Raw genomic sequence first — 21,212 nt, forward strand, 5'->3', positions numbered from 1 at the left:
ATAATTATATTCTTTCCTGTCCACAATTTTAGGCGGAGATATTTTATGACCACTGATACCTAAATAAGGTAAACAACATAAAAAAGGTATTCAATCGGTAAGGAACCTTATATCGGGCTATATAAAAGTAAAAATCGGGAGGTACAGTTATATAGGGGGCTATACCTAAACGTGGACCTATGTTAACATTTTTAGTGGAGATATTTTGTGACCACTGGAAACGCCAAACGAGAAATTACAGGTAGTTCGGTCAAAAATTTTAGTTTAAATCCACAAAATACCGAAAATCGGGAGGTACCGTTATATGGGGTAAACATGGACCTATGTTGACAGTTTTTGGTGGAGATGTTTTGGGATTACTAGAAACCTTAACCGTCAAATTACAGGTAGTTCGATCAAAAGTTTTAGCTAAATTCCTCAAAATACCAAAAAATCGGGAGGTACCGCTATATGGGGGCTATACAAAAACATGGACCTATGTTGACTGTTTTTAGTGGATATACTTTGGGAACCACAGGGAACCCCAAACCTGAAATTACAGATAGTACGGTCTAGAAATGTAATCAACAAAATACAGAAAATCGGAAAGTACCGTTATATAGGGGCTCTACCAAAACATGGACCTATGTTAACAGTTTTTGGTGAAGATATTTTGTGATTACTAGGAACCTCAACTGTCAAATTACAGGTTGTTCGGTCAAAAAATTTAGCTAATATCCTTAAAATACCGATAATCGGGAGGTACCGTTATATGGAGCCTATACCAAAACATGGACCTATGTTAACGGTTTTTGGTGGAGATGTTTTGTGACCACTGGGAACCCACAACATGAAATTACAGGTAATTCGGTCAAAAATGTAGTTAAAATCCCCAAAATACCGAAAATCGGGAGGTAGCGTTATATGGGGTCTATACCAAAAAGTGTTCCGATATAACCCAAAATATAGGGCTCTACCTCAATTATTGCGAACGCTAGAGTGATTACAACAGACGGACAGGCGGACATGGCTACATCGTCTTAGAATTTTATCCTGATCAAGAAAATATATGCTTTATATGGTCGCAAATGATTAGTTCGATGTGTTACAAACAGAAAAACAAACTAAATATACCCTCCATACTATGGTGGAGGGTATAAAAACAGACGAAGGTGGTTACCTGATAACGATCGGATCAAAATGGGTACATTGGTTAAAATGGGTTAAGTGATTAAAACGCAAATTTAAATAAGCACTATATTCAGCATTAAATTCAAATTCATATTCAATTGCTTCAGTGAAATATCGTGTTCAGTGGTGGAAACAATAATTGCAGAAAACCATCGATTATGAAACGAGTAGGGCGTTATGATATTATTTTGCTTGAACTGTGCTACCAAATATTTTTTATTTACATCGCAAAACGTGTTATTTGCTTAGTCCCGATTTAGAGTTACCTAATTTTTTTTTCGCGGCTATTGTCAGTTTATACGTGAGAGAGTCGAGGAAAATAGAGACACTTTGCCTCTCAGTACCTTCTCTCTTCGTCAAACTGACAATTGTCTAATGTACATCTGCTTCAAAGATCGTCCTAAACAGTTCAAAACAAAGAAATATTTGCCATTGAACAAGGTGATAGCAATAATAGTATTATAGGTTTGAACCAAAGCCATAAAGTTTTAGTATTACTTTAAATCCAGAGGTAAATACTAAATGGATTAAACCAAACAACGGGCCACCACCGCGGCTAGTTTTTTATATAAGAAAAACTTTAAAAATGTCAGAAAATTACAGAAAGCATAGGCGTAGTATCATCTGTTGTTTTCATACACAACCATCACGTTTATTCTATATTTGCATTCATTATTGACTATCAACAGGCAGAGTGACGTATGAGTAACAAGTGAAAGAGTGCATGCAAAAATGGCAAACGTATACGCTCCACTGCCATTTTCATAAAAGTTATACATTTAAAATTTTAAATGGAAATAAAAAAACGTATTACTTAATAACATAAATAATAACATTTTGTGACTATTGCATATGGATGCCAACTGAGAAAATAATAAATGAATTTATTTATTTAACATGTTGCGTGAATTAAATATTTGATTAAACGATGCAGCAGATACCGCTGTTTAAAACAACTCCGGTTAAATGTCGTTACTGTATATAGAGATTTCTAATTGAAATCGGACACTTTAAAAAAGTGGTTTTTGATTTCCTTAACTAAATTTAAATGATGTGTGAGGTGTATACACCTGGGAAGTTTTTGCGGATTCTGAAACTACAATGATCACAGATGAGAAAAATAAAAAAATAAAAAAAATCGCCGGAGGGATTTTTAAATAAATCGCGGTGAAAGTTCACATTTTTAAGGTTTCTTTTAGGCTTACACGATTTTGCTTGGAAATCGCAAGTCCCATCGAAATGAGGTTAAAAAAATACTGTTTCAGAATCCGCAAAAACTTCCCAGGTGAAAATGGTTTTTCTTTAAAGTTAATTAAGCCGCACCGTACATGACACTGTCTTATAAGGAAGCAATACTGTCAGTGCATTGTCTCAGTTTGAACTTCTATATCTCAAAAATGGTAAAACCTACAAAAATGTCATAAAGGTCAATCATGTAGAGAATTTTGACAGCTACGACATCTTCTTAAGACCCATTTTGATAGGACTTGCGTTTACCAATCGAAATCACGCAAAACCTAAAAAGAAATCTCAAAAATTCGAACTTTTACCGCAATTTATTTAAAAATACATCCGCGGATTTCTTTTTTTTTTTTTTTTTTGTTTGTTGATTTTTCTCATCTATGGACATTGTAGTCTCAGAATCCGCTAAAACTTCCTAGGTGTAAGCCCATTTCATTTAATGTTTGTTAAAGCGCACCGTGAGCCGTTAGATAACGGAACTACTGTCTAACATAAAATCGTGTTTTCCTTAATAGTTTTGGTTTGTTTATAAAGAACAACGCTTAGCTTCCATGCTACAAAATTTCGCATCTATGATAGAAAAGTATTAAAATCATGATGGTGGAATTCCAAGTTTTTTTTGTGCATGCAAATTGCAGCGAGGTACGTGGTTTTGGTATTTGATATTTGTTCTTTTTTAATACAAATTTTTAATTTTTTGAAGAAATATATATGTATGTGGGGATTTCTGAGTGAAATCGGACACTTTTTCAAGATGAGGTTTTTGATTTCCTTTATTTTTTGCTGTGGCGATGCTGCTGATTAACAAAACATTTTAGTATATTTTCAAATTTTTTTTTTTGGCTAACGGTTTCAGAGATATCGCGCCTTGAAAAATTCAAATTCTGTAAAAACTACATGCGAAGAAATACTCATAACTTCTTTAATATTGGTCCAAATGGGATCATCTTTTTTTTGATTTGTTTGTTTTTATCAGCTATGGAAAGAAATATTTAAAGAAAAATGCACAGTGGGCTTCAATGCAATTTTCGGAATTTAATATTTAAAATAAATTTTTAAACATGATTGCACCCTTCGATTTTTTCAAAAATATTTTATGTTAAACTACGATCAATTACAAAAATTTTAAGCCCTATGTGGTAATGGGATTCGGACGATTACTATTTTTTCTGAATTTTTTAAAATTTGTCAATACAATTTTTCCTTTATACCATTGTCCAAAATTTATTATTTTATTAAAAAATTAAAAATTTCATTTATAAATATTTGTTTTGATTTTATATTTATGAATTTATCTCAAACATCTTAAAAACTGCGTCATTTTTCGATTTTGAAAATGCATCAGCGAAAATTCCATTAAAGACCACTGTGGATTTTTTTCTATTTTGTATGATAAATATATAATATATAATGATAAAAATGTACTCTTAGCTTCAAAAATACAGGAAATACAAATTTTGAACAAAGGTATTAAGGAAAAATTGTATTGACAAATTTTAAAAAATTCAGAAAAAATAGTAATCGTCCGAATCCCATTACCACATAGGGCTTAAAATTTTTATAATTGATCGTAGTTTAACATAAAATTTTTTTGAAAAAATCGAAGGGTGCAATCATATTTAAAAATTGATTTTAAATATTAAATCCCGAAAATTGCATTGAAGCCCACTGTGCACCTTTCTTTTAAATATTTCTTTCGGTAGCTGATAAAAAAACAAACAAATCAAAAAAAAGATGGTCCCATTTGGACCAATATTAAAGAAGTTATGAGTATTTATTTGAACATAGTTCTTTAAAAATGCGATAATTTCAATAGGCGATATCTCTGTGCCGTTGGTCAAAAAATAATTTTAAAATATACTAAAATGTTCTGTTGGCTAGGAGCATAAATTGAACCAAAAACAGTTGAAATCAAAAATTACTTTTCTCCGAACTGTCCGATTTCACTTGGAATTCCCCATGTATAAGTGGATAAAATGGTCCATCTGTCCATTACGAAATAATGAAAATAATATATAATGTGTAGCAATCATGCATACATATATTCCCACAACACCCCCGAAGGAACAAGATAGACTTCGCAATCATTTAAATAAGTTCCGCGAAAAACTATTGCCCAGGGGAAGTGGTGTAGGGTATTTTATTGTCGGCCCCGTCTGACTATAGACCTCTCTTACTTGTTTTTATTTAATAAAAACATTAAAATAGTCCCCGAATGACAGCCTCTTCGTGGTGTCATATGTTGTTTTCATATACAGCAATCACATTTATTTAATATTTGCATGAATTATTGACTATCATCAGGCAGTGTGACGTATGAGTAACAAGTGGAAGAGTGCAGGCAAAAAATGGTAAACGTATACGCTCCATTGCCATTTTCATAAAAGTTATACATTATGTATGCTTTAAACGACAACATCGCATTTAAAATTTTAAATGGAAATAAAAAGCGTATTATTTAATAACATAAATAACAACATTTTGTGACTATTGCATATGGATGCAAAATGGAAAAATAATAAATGAATTTATTTATTTATTTAACATGCTGCGTGAAATAAATATTTGATTTTTGTTTTTAATCCTTTAAGAAAGTATAAAATTTTTTTACAGCAGATGCCGCTGTTTAAAACAACCCCAGTTAAATGTCGTTACTGTATATGGAGATTTCTGAGTGAAATCGGAAACTTAAAAAAGTGGTTTTTGATTTCCTTTATTTTTTACTATGCTGGTGCTGCTCCCCAGCAAACATTTTAGTAAATTTTCATCGCGCTTGGAAAAAGTCGAATTCTATAAAAACCATATCGCTCATTTACTCAAAGAGTGACATAACTCAAAAAATGCGTTTTCTGAGTTAGCAATTTCTATTTTTTCTACGACTTCTACTTTATCTTGTGTAAAATTTTCATACTGATATCTCAAAAACTCGACGAGTTACAGCTCATTTACTACGAGTTTCGCATAATTCAACACAAATGTTTTTTGAGTTTATGAAGCACAAAAACACTTCAAATCTGCTTAATCATGCACAGAAATTTAGCACTGATAAATGGCTATCTGGTTGCACAATATGGTCCAAGTAGTTATTTTAGTTTTAGTGCAATAATCTTTTTAATTTGGGAAGTCAAATTTCAATCGCCAACTTAAAACGCGTTTTTCTCGAAATTTGATTTTTCGAGATGTGTCACTCTTTGAGTAAATGAGCGATATGCAAAGAAACACTCATAACTTCTTTAGCATTGGTACAAACAGAAAAAATATTTTTTGTATGTTTTGTTTTTTATCTGCTGTCTAACAAAAACAGGTGCAATTTTAAAACAATAAATCAACTAATGATTATAATTTTTGATTTTTTGTATTAAACTACGATTAATTACAGAAATTCTATTTGGCAGTGTGATTCGAAAAAATGCTCTTTTTCTTATTTTTTTTAATTTGTCAATAAAAGTTTTTCTTTATACCAGTGTGAAACATTTTTTATTTGGTACCTGTTGATATAAGTTAGTTCATATAAGTTGGCACATTGGATTGGCAGTGTGTTAAAGCTTAAGGTTTTTTTTTTTTGGATTTCATCTGTCGGCATATTTTTAGGTTTACAATTTTTTCCCTTGGTGGGGAGTATAGAAAGTTCAGCTCTTATTTATTATTGGGTTTATTTAATTTCAAATTGTCAATATTCGCTCCAAATAAGTTGTGCGTATTTTTTGTCTACTAAATCCCTGATAAACCGTTAAAAACCCTAAATCAATCCAACCATCTTATTAACTCATACTTTGTTTTTGTTGGGTTTTCTAGTATTGAATTTAGTCGATGTGGCGTTTTTAACTGTCCACATTATATCATAGAAAAACATAAATTTTATTTAATACTTTAAATAAGTACTATCTATATATATAAAATTGAAATTTGTTTGTACGTTTGTTGGTTTGTTTGTTTGTGCCTTTTAGACGAGAAAACCGCTGAACAGATCTTACTGAAATTTTTAGGGTACATTGCTGCGTGGCCTGGAATGAAAATAGGCTATATAATTTTTTGAAATTTCGCGTTGATCTGGAGATATAGCATCAAAACCGGAAATACCTCCAAACAATTTAGATTTTGTATGCAAATATCCTTAGAACTGTTACAGATACAATCTCCAAATTTTGTATATGTGACGGAATTTGATGATTTGGTTGACGTAGGGGATGAATGACACCAAGCAACGGCCTTGACCGGCTTTAACATGGCAAAGCCCAGGATTTATCTTGATCCCTCTTTCATCTCAAGTGGACACTGACCTCCCCGTGGTGTCACCTGGGGAACTGCCTTTAACACCCGTTAAAGGTAGTGAGCTAACATGTGCCGCGCGTTCACCCATAAGAACGTTAAAAACTTGGGTTTGGGCGTCGGGTTAGTAACCCTCCCCTAGAAAAAAACAGCCTACTATGAAAAAACGAAAGAAAAGAAAAACAAACCCCTCTAAAGTTGACGAACCCCGCAAACGTTTTAAGAAACATGATCTGCGAATCTGCACCTAGAATGTTCGCACTCTTTATAGAGAAGGTGCAGTCTTCGCATTGAAAAGTACAAGGCCGATATTACTGCCATACAGGAAATACGATGGACTGGGAAAGGCGTCACAACAACACCTAAAGGTGACGCACTGTATTATAGCTGCCATGACGTAAAGCATGAGTTTGGTTGCGGGTTCGTAGTTAGTCGGAGACTAAAACATCTGGTATCCAGCTTCACCCCAGTGAATGAACGACTTGCTGCAAATCGAATAAAAGCTAAATTCTTCAACATCAGCTTTATTTGTGCTCATGCTCCCACTGAAGAAAAGGACGAACAGACCAAAGATATATTTTACGAGCGCTTAGAAGAAACATATGACCGTTGCCCTGCCCATGACATTAAAATCATTCTAGGCGATTTTAATGCCAAAATTGGAAAGGAAAAAATCTTTGGCCCAACAGTCGGGAAATTCAGTCTCCATAGTGCAACATCTGACAATGGTATGAGGCTGATAGACTTTGCTTTTTGATTTAATCATCTCGATATTCATAAGGGCAGCTGGCTGTTTCCAGATCAAAGAACAAGTGATCAAATTGATCATGTTGTGATAGATGGAAGACATTCATCGAGCGTGTTGGATGTACGATCGTTCCGAGGCGCAAACATAGATTCGGACCATTACCTCGTTGCAGCAAAGGTACGTACCCGTCTAAACGTTGTAAATAAAGCAAGAACAGACACAACGCGGAAGTTGGACATCGATAGGCTGCAAACACAACAGATAGCCACAGCATATTCCACTCATCTGGCCCATTTGCTTAACGCGAGCACTCCTTGTCCCGATAACATAACAACACAATGGCAAAATATTGCCCACTCCATGCAAACAGCCGCAAAATCCATTCTTGGATTCCAGAGACCTCCACAAAGGAATTCATGGTATGGAGTGTCGTGCTGCTACCGAAGAAAAACACGCGGCATATAGATCTACTTAACAATCAGTAGCAACAAGTAGTGCACGTGAGAGATATCGGGAGAAAAGGAGAGAAGAGAAACGTCTTTTCCGCAAGAAAAAGAGATAAATGGAAAAGCGGGAGTTTGAGATAATCGAGATATACAGGAGCCAGAATGAAGTCCGAAAATTCTACCAAAGAGTGAAACATCAAACAGATGGCTTTGGTATAGGCACATCCTCCTGTAGAGACCAACAAGGTAATCTGGTAACAGATACAGATAGCGTGCTCAGGATATGGAAGGAACATTTCTCCAATCTGCTAGTATCCAATAGTAGTGAAGACGATGATACCACAGATCCAATCCCAGAAGATGGTATAGAATGTATACCGCCCGGCTAAGATGAGGTAAAAACAGCAATAAACCGGCTGAAGAACAATAAAGCAGCAGGCACCGATGGCGTACCAGCCGAGCTGTTTAAAACCGGAGGCGACGCGCTGATAAGGTTTATGCATCAGCTAGTTAGCAGCATCTGAAAGGAAGAACGCGTACCCGACGATTGGAACCTGAGCATCCTGTGTCCCGTCATAAGAAAGGAGATAAGACTTTATGCTCCAACTATAGGGGCATAAGTCTTCTCCCTATTGCCTATAAGATAGTGTCAGGGATATTGTGCGAACGACTAAAGCCAATGGTCAACGAAATAATTGGACCATACCAATGTGGCTTTAGACCTGGCAAGTCCACCATTGACCAGATATTTACCCTGCGGCAAATCCTGGAGAAGACCCAAGAGATGCAGATCGACACATTTCACATTTTTGTCGATTATAAAGCAGCATTCGACAGTCCCCTCCGATCAAAGGTATTCCATGCAATGTCTGAATTTGGTATCTCCGCAAAGCTCATCCTGTTTTGTAAGATGACTTTAACTGATACTAGGTCCTCAGTTAAAATTGGAAAGAACCTCTCCGAAGAATTTTGTACCAAAAGAGGTTTCAGACAAGGAGACAGCCTTTCGTGTGACCTATTCAACATTTTGCTGGAAAAGGTAATACGAGATGCAAATGTCAAAAGAAATGGCACAATTTACACCAATAGCCACATGTTACTTGCCTATGCTGATGACATAGACATCATGGGACGATCAGTAAAGGAAGTAACTGATACCTTTAGGAAGGTCGAAGCAGAATCTGCGAAAGTGGGTCTGGCGGTAAACGGCGAAAAGACCAAATTGATGGTGTCGACGCGCAAAGCGTCCATAGAGCTCGGACCAACTGTGGAAGTTGGTACCTACAATTTTGAGGTAGTTAAAGACTTCGTCTACCTCGTTACTGCCATAAACACAACAAACAACATCAGTTGTGAAATAAGAAGAAGAATTGTATTGGCCAACAGATGCTACTATGGTCTAAGTAAGCAATTTAAAAACAAAGCCACATCTCGTCAAACAAAAATAACACTATACAAAACGCTGATACTACCCGTGCTAATGTATGGCTCCGAAGCATGGGTACTTGCGCAAGCAGATAAGGCAGTGCTTGGTGTGTTTGAGAGGAAAATTCTTCGAAAGATCTACGGGCCGATTTGCGTTGACGGTGAATATCGACGTCGTATGAACCACGAGCTCTATCAGCTATACAAAGACATGAATATAGTTAAACGTATCGAGATGCAACGATTGCGTTGGCTAGGCCATATCATGAGAATGAGCGATGATAAACCCGCTAAAAAGGCGTATGAATACATGCCACATGGCGGTGCACGCAGAATCGGCAGGCCTAAGCTTCGATGGAGCAAACAAGTGGATAAAGAAATGGAAAGGCGCGGTATTCCAAAAAGTCAAGCGAAAAACAGAGAGGAATGGAGATCTTTTCTTAGTTCGGTCTATGGAACAAATGTTCTGTAATGGGCCAACTAAGTAAGTAAGACGGAATTTGATGTAGAAATAAATTTACCAAATTATATTCAAATCGGTTCAGATTTGGATATAGCTCCCACATACATATATTTTCGGCCGATTTCCTTATTTTATGCACCAAACACGCTATATGTGTCCAATTTCGCTGAAATTTGGAGGATCTGACGAAATTTTTTCTAGAAATAAAGGTGCTAAATTATATAGAGATCGATCCAGATTTGAATATAGCTCCCATATATATTTTCGCCGATATCCTGTATTTTATGCACCAAGCACGCTATATATGTCCAATTTCGCTGAAATTTGAAATGTGTTACAAAACTTGGTCTAGAAATAAATGTACCAAATTATATCGAAATCGGTTCACATTTGGATATACCTCCCATATATATTTTCGGACGATTTTTCGCATTTGATGCACCAAACACTGTATATATGTCCAATTTCGCTGAACTTTGGAATGTGTAACGGAATGTGGTCTAGGCATAAATGTGCCGAATTATATCGAAAACGGTTCAGATTTGGATATAGCTCCAATATATATTTTCGGCCGATTTTCCACATTTGATGCACCAAACACGCTGTATATGTTAAATTTCGCTGACATTTGGAGGGTCTGACGGAATTTGTTCCAGAAATAAATGTGCTAACTTATATAGAGATCGGTTCAGATTTGAATATAGCTCCCATATATATTTTCGGCCGATTTTCTGTATTTTATGCACCAAGCACGCTATATAGGTCCAATTTCGCTGAAATTTGGAATGTGTTACAGAACTTGGTCTAGAAATAAATCGGTTCAGATTTGGATATTGCTCCTGTATATATTTTCGGCCGATTTCCTGTATTTTATACACCAAACTCGCTATTTATGTCCAATTTCGGTGAAATTTGGAATGCGTAACGGAATTTGGTCTAGACATAAATGTGCCAAATCATATCGAAATCGGTTCAGATTTGGATATTGCTCCTATCTATATTTTAGGCCGATTTTCTGTATTTGATGCTCTAAACACGCTATATGTGTCCAATGTCGCTGAAATTTGGGATGTCTGACGGAATTTGTTCCAAACATAAACGTGCCAAATTATATCGAGACCGGTTCAAATTTGGACACACTACATATGTCCAATTTCACTGTAATTTGAAAGCGTGACGCAATTCGTTCTAGAAATAAATGGGACAAATTATAACGAAATTGGTTCAGATTTGAATATAGCTCCCGTATATATTTTCGGCTGATTTTCTGTATTTTATGCACAAATGTGACTGTGAGACGGGATTTGGCCTAAAAATAAATTTGACAAATTACATATATACCCATATATTTTCGGTCGATTTCATGTTTTTGTTATGTATGTTCAATTTCAATGAAATTTTGAAGACTTAGCAGTCAGTAAAAGTCATCATTACTTACAGAAGTACTTATAGTCGGTAAGGAATTGACCAAGGCTACAACTATTATGTATCATGTCTTTGATAGACTTCTTAAGATTTATGTTTTATTATGATATATCTAAATCATTAGGAATACTTATAGGCGAAAAGGCTTTCGGAGGAGTGTTACCTCTTGAAACATACAAAAATACCATAGTAGCTCCATAACAACCCTGAATAGGTATATTACGCCTTCATATTTCCTATATTTATTCGTTAAAATATTAAAAACGTTAAAATAATTCTGACATTCCATTATATTTTATCGTAGTCGGGGCAGCAAAGCGCACCGGGTTCAGCTAATACTATATGTATTATATATACTATATATTTTGTGAACACAAGTAGGTCCTTGTAAATGTACAACATATTTCCTGACTTCCATGGGTTAATGTGATACTTTATGGTATTCCTTTATAACATATTGTGTGCAGTCATATGGATATCATTTGGTTTTAAATATTTCTTCCATTTCTTTATCATTCAAGTGAGATGATTTTCATGGTGACATTGTGAATTTAGTTGCATTTACCTTTTCATGCTGAACAAAGTGTGCAAATGTCAATAGAATATTATTCTCAAGTTAAAATTAGTTGATGATACAATTTTTTTTACAAATTATTAAGTAAATTAACGCACATATTGTTATATCACTGCGATATATTCTTGTGTAAATAGTTTTCTATACGCTTTGCTGCTTCACATCACAAAGTGTCAAACTTTTCTGTTTATTCATCCAAATATTTCTTGATATCCTTGTAGTTGATTTTTCTGAGCATGAAACATGACCGCATGAAGATAGAGAACTGATCCAAAGCATACAAATATCTCCGGTCTCCTTTATTTCATGTTTTTCCTGGTAGTCAAGTGAAACAAATCAAATTTAGCACTTTATGATGGCAAGTTAACCGGTACATATCGTCTCGAAAAAGACATTTAATGCTTCGCCACAGTATGATGCGTGGATATGTCAGTGGTACTGCTGGTTACATTCTGTTTCGATACCAGAAAAGTTATGCAAGTGGAAAAATATTTTCACATCGTTAGCAAGGGAAAACTTAACCTATGTAAATTGGATTTTATAAGACTGAATAATGCGACGTATATGTCTTACTTTAACCTATTTAAATGGGATCCAGAAAAATATGGCATCAAAAATTACATTTAAACTTGTGTCTGGCTCCAAATGTAGTAAAAATTTTAATATTATTTGGATCAGACATCAATCAATATATCTTGTTTAACGATATTGTTACATTGTGATAACATTTAAAGAGTTTGTGAAAAATTACATCATAATGCATTAAAATATATTAAGTCTGTCCTTGCACTTGATAATTTTTACTAAATGTTGCTGAAACACATTTTTAGCAACTTTTCTATTATAGAATTGTCAACTTTAAAAACATTTGTAAAAGGCACAGCTATTATCGAGTACACTGACAGGCATATTATAAAAACAAAAGCATGCAAAGTTTTGTGATTAGAAACGAGTAAAAAGTATCATCCACGGACAGATCAATTGTCCATAGTCCATTATGGAAATTGATCTTATTTTGGGAGTCATAACTTTTCGATTGATACTGCGCCCACTAGTCATTTCAGTTGGTCACCGTATAATTTTTAGGCCAGGAGGCATGGACTTATCCACCGAAAATATAATATCGCTGTAAACAGGGTCACGACGAACAGCATCGGTATACATTTCCAAAGGATCTTCGAATAGGCCCTAAACTGCACTTAGACAAAAATGTTGAACATTTGTGGGGGAGGGGGAGAGAACCGATATGGACCATTTTTGAAGTTAAACTAAATTTGGACAAAATATTAGGAGATCCAAAGTTTAAATATTGGGGGGAAGTACCGGAAGTTATGGACTGGCATTGCCCATCTTCGACATGAACCTAAGTTAGGACAAAATATGAAGAAGTCCAAATTTCGGACCGAATCGGCCAATCAGTTCGAGGGTTATCATGCTCTACACACGGTGACATACTTCTCAAGAAGTATGGATTTGCCCTGAGAAAACTTTTACAGTCGTAATTGAGGCAGCAAATGCAAGTTGCTTCAACCAAAATCAAAGTGATTCAAGAGCAGGTCTTAAACTGAACTTTTTCGAAATTATGTGTGGGAGGTACCCGAAGGTGTGGACCGATGTAACCCGAAGAAGTGGAACTATTGAATCTATGTTGGAACCTCATCTAAGTCTATTAGATATTTCACGATGTGCAAAGTATGGACCAAATTGGTTACTCTCTTCAAGAGTAATCGTGCGCACAACTCTTCCGAACATTTTCGAACTTTTGTGGGGGAGATACAGGAAGGAGTATATATATAACCCATCTTCGAACTTAAACTAAGTTTGGACAAAATATTACGACAGCTAAATTTTGGACCGAATCGGCAGATCCGTTCGAGAGTTATCTTGCGCTCCAACCTCTTCACACGGTGTCACAGGGTTTTTTTTTTGCACCTTTCAAGCTATTTTCTCAGGAAGTATGGACTTGCCCTTGATGAAACTTGTACCGTCGTGTGGGGGGGCAGTGAATACAAGTTGTTACAACAAAAATTAAAGCGATTCGAGAGCAGGTCCTAATCTGAACTTTTGCGAAATTTTGTGTGGGTGGTACCCGAAGGAGTGGATCGATTGAGTCCATATTGGAACCTAATCTAAGTTCGGTAAAAATTTAACGATGTGCAAAGCATGGATCAAATCGGTTAGTCCCTTCAAGAGTTATCGTACGTACAAAATTTCCGAACATTTTCAAACTTTTGCGTCGGTGGTACCGGAAGGAGTGGACCGGTGTAACCCATTTTCGAACTTAAACTAAGTTCAGACAAAACATTACGAAAGCCAAATTTTGGACCGAATCGGTTGATCCGTTGGAGAGGTTGTCGTCACTGAAAGATGCTGTTGAGCTTTTGAAAGCCATGTTTTGGAGGAGTACCATTCGGAGCGCTGATATCATAGCTCTTGCTTCGTTTCTTGGCAGCTATGGCTGAACGTAATCAGCTGTTTTGTATACATGAGATAAAATTTCTTTCGCTTAAGTAAAATCAGAAACATTGGTATGGTCCAATTAGTTCGTTGACCATAGCCTTTAGTCGTTCGCACAATATCCCTGAAACTATATTGTAGGCAATTGGGAGAAGACTTATGCCCTACAGTTGGAGCATACAGTCTTATCTCGTTTTTTGTCGACGGGACACAGGATGCTCAGCTTCCAATCATCGGGTACGCGTTCTTCCTGCCAGATGGTGCTAACTAGCTGATGCATACATCTTATCAGCGCGTCGCCTCCGGTTTTAAACAGCTCGGCTGGTAAGCCATCGGCTCCTGCTGCTTTATTGTTCTTCAGCCGGTTTATTGCTGTTTTTGCCTCTTATTGCCAGGTTGGATACATTCATTTCCATCTTCTGGGATTGGATCAGTGGTATCTTCGTCGACTTCGCTACTATTGGATACCAACAGTTTGGAAAAATGTCCTTTCCATATCCTTAGCACACTATATGTATCAGTTTTCACGCTCTCGCTTTTTCATCTCCCTCTTTTTACTGCGGAAAAGATGTTTCTCTTTTCTCCCTATACCTTTCTCGTGCGCTACGTGTTGCTACTGATTGTAAAGTAACCCTAATATGCCGCATTCGGTAGCAGCACGACACTTTTGGTCATACCATGGATTCCTTGGTGGAGGTCTCTGGTATCCAAGTACTGATTTTGCGGCTGTTTGCATGGAGTGGGCAATATTTTGCCATTGTGCTGAAATGTTATCGGACGGGAAGTGCTTTGATTAAGCAATTGGGCCAGTTAAGCGGAATATGCTGTGGCTATTTGTAGTGATTGCAGCTTACCGATGTCCAACTTCCGTGCTATGTCTATTCTTACTTTATTTGCTACGTTTTATATACCGTGTTGTGTCTGTTCGTACTTTATTTGCTACGTTTAATCTGGTATGTACCTTTGCTACAACAACATAGTAGTCCGAGTCTGTATTTGCCCCTCGGAACGATCGTATAGCCAACACGCTTAATGAAAGTCGTCCATCTATCGTGATCAATTTGATTACTTGTTCTATGATCTGGCGACAGCCAGGTGCCCTTATGAATATCGAAATGCATAAATCTGGTACTGCTAACTACCATGTTTTTTGCCGCAGCAAAGTCCATCAGCATCATTCCGTTGTCAGATACTTTACAGTGGAGAATGTTGGGCCAAAGATATTCTCCTTTTCAATTTTGGCATTAAAATCGCCTAGAATAATTTTAACGTCATGGGCAGGACAACGGTCATATGTTTCTTCTAAGCGTCGTAGAATATATCTTTGGTATGTTCGCCCTTGTCTTCGGTTGGGGCATGAGCGCAGATAAGGCTAATGTTGAAGAATTATGCCTTTATACGTATTGTAGCAAGTTTTTCATTCACTGGTGATGCTTTAATTTCCGATCAACTACAAATCCGCAAACAAACTCATGCTTTGTGTCATGGTAGCTATAATACAGTGCGTCACCTTTAGGTGTCGGCCTTGTACTTTTCAAGTACATCTCTTTAAAGAACATTCCATGTACAGGTTCGCAGATCATGGTCCTTAAAACGTTTGCGGGGGTCATCGGCTTTAGAGGGTTTTGTTTTTCTTTTCCTTTGTTTTTTCATAGTACGTTGCTTTTTTCTAGGGGAGGGTTACGAACCCGGCGCCCAAACTCAAGTTTTTAACGTTCTTATATGTGAACTCGCGGCACATTCTTTTACGGGTATCACTATCTTTTACGGGTTTAAAGGTGACTACCCCAGGTGACACCATGGGGAGGTCAGTGTCCACTTGAGATGAAAGAGGGACCAAGATAAATCATGGACTTTGCCATGTTAAAGCCGGTCAGGGTCGTTCCTTGGTATCTTTCATCCCATACGTCACCCTTGGAGACGCATACGAAAATCTCTCATATACATTGGTGAATTAGAAGAAAACATTTAAGTAATATATGGATGATGAAGAAGTAACTAATGGATGACAATAATAATGAAAAATCATGTTTGAAATAAATCTTAGGATTGGAGATTTCACAAAGTAGAAAAAATTAATTAAATTATATTTAATACATTTTTAATAATGTTTATAATGTGTGACCAATATAATTTTTTTAATAATAAATTTGTGATAAATTTTTCCAATTCCAGTTAAGGTATGTGATTTTATATTTACCGAATTATAAGCGTATAAATACAAGTCATTCTAAGCAAAACAATTAAAGAATATTAAGAAGCTTTTTTGAAGTTGTGATTCAAATCACGACAGACATTGTTCAATATTAATCAACATACATATATTACAACCAATACATGCAACATTTTTAAATATTCGAAAATGAAACGTTTATTAAGATATCCTCTTTTAGGTTCTTAAGTAAATTTAATATTTTCCTAAATTATATTCAGATGTTCAAGAATGTACTAATGAAAGAACAACATATGCCCAAAACGAAGGGGACGAAAAGCCAATCCAGCCAACATTTTCCACACCAAAAACAAAAAATAAATTTCCATAATTTTTTTGGTATTTATACCTCATGGTAAGCTATAAAACTTGGCTCGCCAACTACTGAGTGAACAGAAATCCACCCACACATGCTTGCACAATGTACAGCGTTGCTACAACTACCAATGTGTTAAATATAAATAAATTACCATCGGATTTTGCCTTTTTTGCTTCTTCCATATTTTTTCTCTTTTTTGAAATCACTATCGCCGATGCGATTTTATTGCACTTTGCTTGTCTACGTGAAAATTCAACTTAAGCTCAGAGCACGGCATGCTTGGATAACTAAATCTCAGTACCACCCACCACCCATGTGTTGTGGGGAATGAGCCAATATAATCAACAGCTTACTGGCTGCCCAAGGACAGAACTGTAGCAGTGGCAGTCAGCTGTTGTCGTAGACCTCATGGTGTGGTTATGTATCTCATGTAGCAATGTTTGTATGTAAGTTAGTGTATGTGAGTTGTTACATAGCTTTGGGTATTAAAAAGGAAGAAAATAATGTTGTAACACTGGACGTGGATATGTTTGTTGTTGGACTCGATACCCACAATGGCTTTTAGAAGCTCATCAGATAATCGTAGAATGTTCAGTTTGAACTTCATTCACTTTAGCATTTGTTCGTTATTTAACAAACATTTGTTTTACTCAGTCCTAAAATGTGTCTGTGTATGGGCGTGTGTTTTAGCAGTAAGGAAAATAATGTTACAGAGATACATAATTATTTATAGCGTTTTTTTAGGCGGAAGAACAGTGTTAACAATAATCGGGGAACACCTTCTTGTAACAGAAGTTCCAGAAGACGCAAAAGTCTTCTCGCGGAAGACAAATGGACTTCAAAGTATTTACATAGAAGACCATCAGGTCAGCAGACCACCAAGTCTTATATTACAGAACCCATCAGATCCTCTTTAATAGTCGAATAAGGTATTCTTATTAAAGACCACAAGATCTTGTTATATAAGACCACAAGGTCTTCTTATAAAAGACCACAAGGCTTCTTATAGAAGATTTTAAGATTTTCTTATAGAACACTACAAGGTCTTCTTATAGAAAACCATAAGGCTTCTTATAGAAGACTCCAAGTTCTTCTTATAGAAGACCACAGGATCTTCTTATAGTAGAGCACATGGTCTTCTCACAAATGACCATAAGCTCTTCATATAGAAGACGACAAGGGCGTCCTACAGATGACCACAAGGTCTTCTTACAGAAGTCCACAGGGTCTTCCTGTAGAAGACGACGAGTGTTTCTTACAGATGGTAACAAGGTCTTCTTATAGAACACCGCAAGGTGTTCTTACAGTAGACCACAAAGTCATCTATATTTTTGAACCCTGTTCAAATTTTTCTCTCCTTAAACAAATGGCTTCCCTTAAGCTGTTGTGATTTATGGCAATTTTAGACTTTGGCATTTACTGAATGTTCAATTTAACATTTACAAACCTGAGCTGTAGGAAACGTATTTATCCATCTTGTAACTGTTTTCCTTTTGAACTTGGTCTTCATACAGAAAACCAAAAGGTATTCTTAAAGAAGACTGCAAGGTGGTCTTAGATATGACCACAAAGTCTTCTTAGAGATGATAACAATGGTCTTCTTACAGAAGTCCACAAGGTCTTCTTAGAGACCACAACATTTTTTTACAGATGAACACATGGTCTTCTTATAGTAGACCACAAAAACTTTTTATAGAAGTCCACAATGTCTGCTTCTAGAAGACCACAAGGTCTTTTTATTGAAGCCCTGAAGGTCTTCTTAAGTCCGAGAAGTTTAGTTTCGTTTTGTTTACATTCGTGAGATCACATGTGTGTGTGTGTGAGTGTGTCATTGACCATAACGCACGGCAAACGTTTCCCAAAAATACTTGTCGTTTCGGTGGTGAATGAAACAACTCGGCAAAGCATAGCCGAAGTTAAATTTCACCAATCGTACGGTTTCCATCTTTTTACGTTGAAAAGTTTGTGTTTTTGTTTTGATTGTGAGAATGAAACGATTCAGAGAAGCTGAAAAGTTTGTGGCTTTGTGTGATTGGTACGGGAATCGTTTTGTTTCTTTCCTTTCATTGGTTCTTAAAGATGAGCACAAAGTCTTCTTATAAAAGCTAATATCTCGTATATATGTTTTTGAACCCTGTTCAACTTCTTCTTTTCTTTCCTTAATCAAAAAACTTCCCTTATGCTGCTATTATTTATGGCAATTTTAGTTTTTGGCATTTACTGAATGTTCAATTTTAACCTAGAAACGACTAGCAGTCATTTACAAACAAGAGCTGTAGGAAACGTATTTATGCATCTTGTAACTATTTTCCTTTTGAACTTGGCTAGATACACACAAGTTAGACGGAGTTACACAAGCAAATTAAAGCATTGGGAATTGTTGTCCTAATGACTTGCAAAAGTTGGAGTCACATATTTGTTCATTTGTTTCAACGTTTATCTTCTTTTTTACATCCTTTGGATGTTTATTTGTGTGGTTGAGGTTTATATTGGTGGCTTTGTTAAGTGAGACCAACATTTACACCAGCTGGTTGACAGCTGGAATTTGGAGTAATTTTCTTTTAAGCTTAGGGCAAATTTTCGAAATTCTTTTGCCGTGGGACAAATTGCATGCAATAAAGGCCAAAAGAAATGTATCGTATTTTAAGAGCTCGCATTTTCTTCATCTTCTTTGAATATTTTCTGCAGACACAACACCCTGCATTCTGCTGGAGCAATTTAAAATTTAACGAGCCATTAAAAAGGATGTAAAAATGCTATTAAGTTTTCATAAACACCTAATTTGATTGCTTATTGCAGTTTTTGTTGTATTTTTTAAACAAATTGTTAATGTTGCATTTTTATACCCTACACCACTATGTGGAAAGGGTATTAAAGGGTGTTTTTTAAGTCCGATAGAACTTGAAATTGTAAAAAATAACACAAACAATTAAATTGTAATCAAAAATTTTTTTTATTCGAAAGATCAATACGTGACATTAACATTTGAAAATGATTTCGGGCATATGGGCACCGCGGCTGTTCTTGACGAAGTGCATTCTGGACGTCCAATTTTTGGCCACTTTTTCGAGCACTGCTGGCCGTATGTCACGAATAACACGAACAATGCTGGCCTCCAAGGCATCAATTGTTGCTGGTTTATCAGCATAAACCAGTGACTTCACGTAGCCCCACAGGAAATAATCGAGAGGTGTCAAATCGCACGACCATGGAGGCCAATTGACAGATCCACTTCTCGAAATCAACTTATCACCAAATTTTGATTTCAATAAGTCGATGGTTGCGTTCGCCGTATGGCACGTAGCGCCATCCTGTTGAAACCACATCTCCTCCGGATCAATGTCATCCATATTTTCAAACAAAAAATCATTGATCATGGTGCGGTAACGATCTCCATTGACCGTAACGCGAGCTCCGGTCTCATTTTTGAAGAAATAAGGTCCGATGATGCCACTAGCGTGAAAACCGCACCATACGGTGCATTTTTCTGGATGTAATGGAGTCTGTAGGGTCTCTTGTAGATTGGTCTCACTCCATATGCGGCAATTTTGCTTATTAACAAACCCGTTAAGCCAAAAATGCGCCTCATCGCTGAACACAATTTTTCGTCTATAAGTTGCGCGAATCGACGGCTGATTTTCAGAGTAAATTTGGATAATTTCGTAGCGTTGTTCAAGCGTGAGTCTCTTCATGATGATTTGTCAGAGTATACTGAAACAAATAAAAAAAAAGTTTCATCAAAATTAAATTTTTTGTGTTACTTTTTACAATTTAAAGTTCTATCTAGCTTAAAAAAACACCCTATATAAGTTTGTTTTGGTAAAAATTCATGTAACACCGCGAAATATTCGTCGGAGACCCCTAATGTGGTATACCAATCTTCATATCTCGGCGAGGTAAAGCGATTTTGAGATGTGTGTCCGTCCGTCCGTCCGTGTGTCCGTCTGTCCATTATGAATTGTAACCAAACTCCAGGCCGCAATTATGGACCGATCGTCACGAAATTTGGTATGGAGGTCGGTTTCACATCAGAATAGATCGCTATTTTAATTGGTGATGATCGTGAAATATTTAGCGGGTAAAATGGACCAAAAACATAATTTGTATACTATTTTGAAGATACTTTTGTATGAAAAATAAAAAAAAATATATTTTTGTCTGTATTTTATTTCCTGAACTTCCCCCTAATGCAAATTGCAAGAACTTGTCTGCTAGATAACGAGCCTACTGCCTAATATATAATGGGTTTTGTGTAGAGAACCACATTTTCCAATTCCCAGTTTTTTCATTATTGCAAATTACATGGTGCCCTAGCGTATTAATTGTCCAATTGGATTTTTATACATACATGAGTCGTTTTGCCACCTGTTTTCAAAACAATCTCTAACCAGGCAACATCAAATTTTCAACCGTGGCAAAGTACCGTTCAGTAATGTTGGCGACATTTTCTGAGTATTTCAGC

The sequence above is a fragment of the Musca autumnalis genome, unplaced genomic scaffold, assembly GCF_047663935.1.
Source record: "Musca autumnalis isolate F117 unplaced genomic scaffold, ASM4766393v1 scaffold_3, whole genome shotgun sequence".
Taxonomy (NCBI): domain Eukaryota; kingdom Metazoa; phylum Arthropoda; class Insecta; order Diptera; family Muscidae; genus Musca; species Musca autumnalis.